Source organism: Castor canadensis, chromosome 14, assembly GCF_047511655.1.
Source record: "Castor canadensis chromosome 14, mCasCan1.hap1v2, whole genome shotgun sequence".
Lineage (NCBI taxonomy): Eukaryota > Metazoa > Chordata > Mammalia > Rodentia > Castoridae > Castor > Castor canadensis.
Genome location: NC_133399.1, coordinates 18,352,092 through 18,360,703, shown reverse-complemented (window position 1 = coordinate 18,360,703; position 8,612 = coordinate 18,352,092). Strand labels below are relative to the sequence as shown.

Genomic DNA, 8,612 nt, shown 5'->3' with positions numbered 1-8,612 from the left:
CATCGGACTATAATTGATATTTAGATTTCTGATTTTTTAAGCATACATGAAAACTGTAGACATTTGTGAGATACAATGTGATATTTTAGTAAATATGCACATTGTAAAATGATCAAATCTATGTCCTCAAGCACGTATTATGCTTTTGAAAGTAAATATATTCCACATTCTCTTTGAGGTCATATTGTTTGATAATTTTATTATCTATTTATATTATTTTCATGACTGAGCACTAGGCACTTTGATTTCTTAGCACACTGAAGTCATTTTCTAGACATAGCCAGAAACACTGTTATAACTCAGTTTGCATTTCTAAAGTACATGAAAGATTTGTGCATAAAAACTGTGGATAAAACAACCTATTTATGGGACATTATAGACTGGATCAGAAATCCTTAATCAGAGATGGTACAGACAGGCATCTAAATGAACAACTAATACCAAAAGTAATCACATTCCTTTTCAATTTCTGGTGTTCACAATGGAAGTAGAAAATGATACCCAAATTTCAGAATTTCTTCTTTTGAGATTTTCAGAAGACCCAGAACTATAGTTTCAAATGTATGGGATTTTCCTCTCTATGTAGCTGGCAATGTGTTTGAGAACCTGCTGATTATTCTGGGGATAGTTAGGGATTCTTAACTGCACAGATTCATGCACTTCTGCCTCTCCAACCTGTCCTTTGTGGACATTTGCTTCACCTCCACCACTGTACCAAAGAAGCTGGTGAACCTCTAAACATATAGCAAGGCCATAACTTATGAAGGCTGCATTATGCAGATTTATTTTATGCATCATTTGTAGTGCTGGACAATTTCATTCTTGTGATGGTCTATGACAGGTTTGTTGCCATCTGTCATCCCCTGCACTGCAGAGTTATCAAGAACCCACAGCTATACGGTTTGCTGGCATTGGTGTCCTAGATCACAAGTTCCCTTTATTCCTTGTTACAGAGCTTCATGGTGCTGTGCCTGTCCTTCTGTACACAGGAAGAAATGCCACATTTTTCTGTGAACCTAGTAAGTTAGCCCACCTTGCCTTTTCTGACATTCTTATTACTAATATCATGATGAATTTTGCAGCTGTGTTGCTGGAGGTTGGCCCTCTCACTGGCATCCTTTTTTGTTACTCTAAGGTAGTTTCATCTGCACATAAAATCTTGTCAACTCAGGGCAAATATAAAGCATTTTCCATCTGGGTGTCTCACCTCTCAGTGTCTCCTTATTTTATTCTATACTTTTAGGAGTGTACCTCAGTGTTGCTGGGACACAAAATTCACACTCATGCTCAACAGCCTCAGTGATATACACTGTGGTCACCCTCATGCTGAACCCCTTCGTCTACAATCTGAGGAAAAGGACATCAAGGGTGCTTTGAAAACACTGAGAGAGTATAAAATTGCCTATTATCCTGGGACAGAAATAATGCTATTGATCACAATCTTCAAATATCACAGTGAGCAAGTATAATATTTGATCAGATTGTGGAAGGAGAAATTGTCAAGATTCATTTTCTGATCTTTCCACTTTATTGACTTCAACATCTCTATAAAAGTAAGAACAAAGAAAGCTCAACCACATGTGTTAAGCTTTCCTCTCTCTTCTCTTCTCTTCTCCTCACTCTCCTTTCTCCTTTCTCCTCTCTCCTCTATTCCTCTCTTCCCCTCTCATATTAAGAATGGTTTACTTTACCAATTTTGTTCTTCAAAACAGTTATTTTAAAAATTGGATTAGAAAAGTGAAGACTTATATTTAACCATTGGAACAATGAGAATTTCTTTTTTCTAGAAGAAAGCAAAGAGTTATTATGATCACATAAAAATGTGTCAAAATAGGTGGCAGCTACATAAAGAGCATAAGATGGAGCATGAATTTTTAACAATAACTTCCCAAATATTGTATATCAAACCAAATTATTTTTCTATTGGCACTGTAAAATATAATCATTTTTGCTCCAACTACGTAGACAAAAACACACACTGGCTTTTGTTTTACAAAATGTAAAATATAGCAATGTGTTATACTCCATCTCTTGGAAAAACATCACTCGTGTGTTGATTATCCCTTCATGCATCAATCCATTAATGGCTCTTACCAACAAGTTAGGTTTTAACACACCTTTATGTGTTATAATTGCTCTTTGACTTTTCTTCTCATTATCAGTATTCTGTCTTCTTACAAAGTTTGGTGTCCACTCTACCCACTGTCTTCACAAGAAAATGTGTTTAGCATGGAACTACAAGGGAATTCTACATAGAATGAGAAATTTGAAATAATAACATTTATTAATTGATCCTCAAAAGCAGAAAAGACCTGAAATAGGATGAGTCAAATGTCTTCATTCTATAATAGTTCTTCACACTGTAAATATAAATGTGGAAGTTTGGATGGTGGTTGTCCAGGTTTGAGGGGATTCATTCACTAAGAATTATATGACACATATTCCATTTTGTTATTGAATTATCTGTGTGTTCCTTTTTGAAAACTTCCAGTACAATCAGCTCATCTGAGTTATGCATTGTTCTAAATGCTTATTATTTCTGAATTCTGCCATAACCACTAAAAATGGTGATGAGTGAACAGAATAAAAAATCATCCATTGTGTATCGCTGAGATGCTCTAGAATAACTTTGATCTTCATAGTTGAAGTCTAATTTACAGGAGAGTTTTAATTTCTCCTCAGTCTTGCAATTTGAGGTCACAATGTTTCCTGCATAAAAATCCATGCTATTTTTCTTAAAAAGTAATCTGCATATAATGGTTTTAAATAGAGTCATATCAAATAGATTTCTAGAAATAAGTAAATGTGAATGATTTCCTCAGTATCAATGCAAATGAAAACAATACAAAGTACCAAATTGTTATGATTGCCTTATTCATAGGTTACTGAACACGTAAGCTATTTGTAAGTCCTTAAATGCAATGCCTTTTTTCAATGGGATGGCACCTTGGGTATTTTTTAGAGATCATCTGGTCCCCTTATGCATTTGTCATCAGCTATGGGTCTGCTGGGGATGCTCTGCTAATGTTGGATAGGATTTTTAGAATTAGCCAGATCTTGGTTGTCCTTAGCTGGAACACTTGCTTTTCCTCCACATGTCCTTTCTTCCCCTATCTACTAGGATTTGTCATGTGGCTGAGGTAGGATTGCAACACAGCAGCTGAAATATCTCCAGAGATCCCTTGATGCATGCTATCAATCCCACTACAGCCTATCGCCAAGACAAAATACAAATCCTAAATGCATCTCTTTTTTGGAGTGTGACTCCTTCTACAATCATAGATGTAGCTAGCAGTCATTATGATATGTGAAAGACAGTGAAAGACAATTACTAGATGATCTCACTCACATCTGGAATCCAAAATTGTTGATTTCTTACCAATATTATAATGATGCTTATGAAGAACTTGGGAATTTGTGGTAAGGTGGTTGAGGAGATGTTTGGTCAAAGAACACAAAGTGACAGTTCTGTATGAGGAATAAGACGAAGAGCTCTTATGTAAATATGGTGACTATAGCTGCCTATATATTGTATTCTTAAAAAATGCTAAGAGTTTCTATTAAGAATTCTCACCAAGAAAATGCTACTGTGAGGTAATGAACATGCTTATCAGATAATTAATTTATTACACAAAATAGTATAATTTCAAAACTTTAGGTTACAACACATAAATTAATCAAAATTTATCTGTTAAACATTTTAAAAAGATTGGTCCAGAGTGGGACTGGCAACATCAATATCAACAGCCCCTATGTTGCAAAATAAAAATCTCTAAGCCAACCTAGATGTGTTCACTCACAACCTGCATTTGAAAAACCTCTCCAAGGGGCCCATATTCACACTGAAGTAGGAGAGATTCTGGTCTACACTATTCCTTCTCAACCTTCCCACTGGTGCTTGGGAACCTCGTCATTATCCTGGCCATCATTTCAGACTCCCACCTGCACACATCCATGTGCTTCTTCCACTTCAACCTGTCCTTGTGGATATCTGCTACATCTCTATCACTGTCACAGAAATGCTGATGAACATCCAGACTGATAGAAAAGTCATAACCTATGAAGACTGCATCACTCAGATTTACTTTTTTGCATTATTTGGAGTGTTGGACAGAGTATGATAGTCTATAATCACTTTGTGGCCATCTGTTATCCCCTGCACTACACAGTCATCGTTAACAACCAGTTCTGTGGCTGGTTGTGTCCTGGGTCACAAGTGCCTTGAATTCCTTGTTACAGAGCTTCATGGTGTTGCAGCTGTCCTCTGTACAGATGTGGAAGTTCAAGATGTCTTTTGTGAACTTTATCAGCTAGTTTTCCCTGCATTTTCTGGGACTTTTATTAATAATATGGTGATGAACTTTGCAGTTACCATGCTGGGTGGTGGTCCTCTCACTGGCACCCTTTGTTCCTACTGCATATGTTCGATCTCATCAGCTCAGGGGAAGTACAAAGAATTTTCCACCTCTTTTTTTTAACTGTATGATCCTAAGAGTGTACCTAAGTTTTCTTGTGACCCCAAAGTCTCACTCAATAGCTACACCATCATTGATGTAAGACATGTAACCCCTATGTTTAACTCATTCATATACAGTCAGAGGAATAAGTACATCAAGAGGGCTCTGAAGATATTCTTTGAGACAGAAACAATTAAATCACCAATTATTCTGGGCATATGAAATTGTTGCTGATTTCAGGACTGATACTTAGAGGAAGAAATTATTTTTATCATCTTGAGGAAGTAGATATCACTTCTATTTATTTTTTGATATGATCAATTCTTTGATTTCAACTTCTGTACAAATTTTTTGTTATCCATCTTTAAGCCTTCTGCTCTCTCTGACATGTCAGCTGTTACTATTCATTAGTTTCACATTTCCTTATTCTCACACTTGAATTAAAAATCTAAGAAAATTCCATTTATCTCTTGGCATAATACAAATTTCAGAAGAATACTTTTTAATGCTGTAGAAGGGACTGTTTTATTTTTCTCATTTCTATGTAACATGTCCATGATGTGCTCTCTACCAGTCAGAATAAACCACGCTTGATAACAAAGGCCCATTACATAATTTTGTAGTACAGGACATTATTCCACCATAGTTTTGCACTTGTGGGACTATCACCATGCATCACTATCTCCTACTCATGGAAATTTTGGCAAACTTGGAAGTTTTAGAACTGGTCCTGATATTTTTTTGTCATTGATTGTCAGAAATGTGTTTTCTTATTCAGCATAGTTACCACACTAACTATCATCATCAAGGACTAAAGTTGACCATATAATACATTACTCCAAGTGGAGTTTATATAGATTGACAAATTAGATATAGCGGGTCTGGGAACCTAAAAGACAGATTAGTGAGTATCCCATCCCCCATGAAGAGCACTATGAGTCCTGAATCCTGAGGGGGAGATACATTGTCTCATAAGTCTGCCACAAGGTTGATAAAATGCTCTCAAGGTTGCTTCCACCAATAAAGGGCAAACAGACCACCTCATCAAAGACAGCCCATGCTTGCAAATCCACAGCCAGGGAGAAGAACCCACCTAACCCTTACCCTAACACATACTGAAAGCATCCATAAAAAGCCCCAGCCTTCACCTGAGCAGGAAAACACAGTTTTCCAGGCTCCACTGCACTGCTCTAGCTGTTGCATTACCTTTCTCTCTAATAAATCCTACTTTGTGTAACAGCCTTGTCTCATGAGTCAATCAGCTGCCTCAAAAACCAGTTATCTGGCCTGTGAAGGCAAGAGCCCTTGACACTGACCCACAACATTTCATACTGGCAGATAACATTTCTGGTGACTGCACAAAGGGACATCTCTCCTGGACCAAGGTTGGTATGACTGAGCACCATACCAGCATGAGTTTGCCTACAGTGTGGCCATTAGCCTTCAGTGCCCTGCTGGATACTTCTGGTGGGGAAAAACATCTGCTGAGGACTAGCCAAAAGCAGACTTCCCTGTGCTGTTACCCTTGTCTCTCTCTCTGTTCCTGTCTTCCTAAGGGACTTTCCTGCCATGGTATGAAACCCATAGCTCCTAGTCAACTTTGGCTTCACAGTGATTCTGCCTCTGGGGAGAGCTTTCTGCTCCCTTCCTGTGAGCTGAAACCAAGCTGAGGGTTTATTCAGGTATGCCTTATGTTACTTTGAAGGAGACTGGTTTGGTTTTGGTACCTGGCAATCTTAGTCTTCTCCCACCTGTCAATACCCCTTTCTGCCAGAGACAGAGACCCAAGAGTGGAGATTTTGTGTGGCTGACAGTGTTCCAGTACCACTTAGTGAGACTGACCTGAGAGCATGCCTTACCAGTAATCCCTCAAGTGTGTCCTGTCTCTTGGCTCTGTTCCCTCTCCCACACCTAAGATGCTAAGTTGTCCCTTCTGTTCCTGCCAGAAGCAATAGACATAATTTTACTCACACACTCCCTCCCTGAACCTGTCATCTTGTCCTTCATCTCTTTCTGCCTTTCCCTCCTGGTGCTTCCTGGGACTCTGGACTTCCATGGGAAACTCATTCCATGGTACTTTATGACTTTTCTTGAGTTATTCCCATACCTAGTTTGTCATGCCTGGTGATCTGCACCTGCTTTAAATCAGCTGCTGGTTTCTGGCAGAGGTGAAGTAGACTCACAAAACTGGTCTAGGAGGCAGACCTGGTGGGGGTAAGGGCAGACATGGTTTTCTATGTCACACAAGTGTCCAAAACCCACATCCCAGGTGCAACCCCTGCCACAGCTAAAATAATTCTTGGGAAGGTTCTGGCAGGTGTTCAGATTTTCCACCACTGCCCAACTCTCCCAAAAAGAGATAAGAAGGGAAATAAACATGTGCTCATGCACACACAGAAGGAGGTGCAGTGGACAGCAGGGGTGGACCCAGGGGGTTATGGACTGACATGAGCCTCCCACTGCCACATATACACCTTAACACCACCCCCACAAAGGGAGGAGAGGAAAGCATCTGTACATGGGGATGCCCACCCATCCTACCAGACTCCCTGGATTCAGCAGTGATACCCACTATATCTAAGTCAATACATAAAAAGGGCCTAGCACACATCCAAAGCTGCCCGCCATACATGGCAGTGACTGAAACCTGCAACCACTCCACCAAAATGTGATGAGAGGATAAATAATTGCATATACACAAGATGGGAAACAATGGGCCACAGGGGTGGGCCTGAGTAGATAGGGTCATTCGTCCCTGGCATGGAGAAGGATAGCAGCACCTTGCCAAGCCCTGTGCTCAGCTCCACATCACACCTGCGCCTAACGAATTAAGCAGATCTATAACAAGCAATGAGATTGAAGCAGTAATAAAGTGTTTCCAAACAAAGAAGAGTCCAGGACCAGATGGATTCACTGTCAAATTCTAACAATGGAAGAACTAACATCAGTGCTCCTCAAACTATTATATAAAATGGATAGAGAAGGAACACACCAAACTCATTTTATGAATCTGGTATTACCCCAACACAAAAACTCTATAGGGACAGAACAAAAAATAAAATTATATACCAATTTTCTTGATGATCAGAGAGACAGAATATTCTCAAAGAATACTTGCAAACCAAATTCAATACCAAATTACAAAGATCATACACCATGATCAAGTTGATTTCATTCAAAGGATACAAGGATGGTTCAACATGTAGAAATCAATAAATGTAATACTCACATAAACAGAATCAAGGACAAAAATCACAATATCATCTCAATAGATTCTGGAAAAGCCTTTGACAAAATTCAACCTCCTTTCTGTTAAAAGTTCTGAAGAAACTAGGAATAGATGGAATACATCTCAATGTAATATGAGCTTTACATGACAAACCTGTAGCCAACTCATACTAAATGAGGAAAAGCTGATATCAATTCTTTAAAGTCATGAATAGATAAAGGTGTCAAATCTCCCCAGTATTGTCAACATCGTGCTTAATTCCTAGCCAGATCAATAAAGCAAGAGAAAGAAATAGAAAGGATACAAATAGGAAAGGTAGAAGTCAATCCTTCAGAACAGATGACATGATGCCATACTTAAGAGATTCTAAAAATTCCACTAACAAATCCGAGATCTCATAAAAAATCAACATTAAAAACTCAGTAGCTTTTGTGCCAACAATGAACAGGCTGAGGAAGAAATACGGAAAACCATCCCATTTTTAATAGCCTCAGAAAAATAAAATTCCTAGGAATAAACTTAACTAAGGAGGTGAAAGACCTGTACAATAGAAACTATAAAATCCTGAAGAAAGAAATTGAAGAGCACACTAGAAAAAAAAAAGCTTCAGTTAAGAACTTCCCAACATCATTCAAGCCCTCCCTTTCCCTCTGTGTCTGTGTCTGATTGGGCAGTTCTCATGTTGTGTCTTAATTGCACAGGCCGTGAGGTCCTGAGTGACTTAGATAGCACCAATCCATAGCTGCATAGCTAAGAAGGTCACAATAAAGTTCGATGCTGCAGCTTCTGAAGGGAGGACTTAGTTCATCATAGAACAGGAGTACTAACCTCATATTGAAGATGATAGCAGATGATTAATTATAGAGGGAGGGTAGTATATGTTAGAAGGTGGAAAGTGTCACCCCTGAAAAGTTCACATTGATTTT

General features: G+C 38.7%; 1 pseudogene; it reads left to right on the top strand.

Annotated features, from left to right (window-relative positions):
* The first annotated feature begins 654 nt into the window (after positions 1 to 654).
* On the top strand, positions 655 to 1,377 carry LOC141416135 (olfactory receptor 7A10-like; annotated as a pseudogene).
* Positions 1,378 to 8,612: the final 7,235 nt, after the last annotated feature.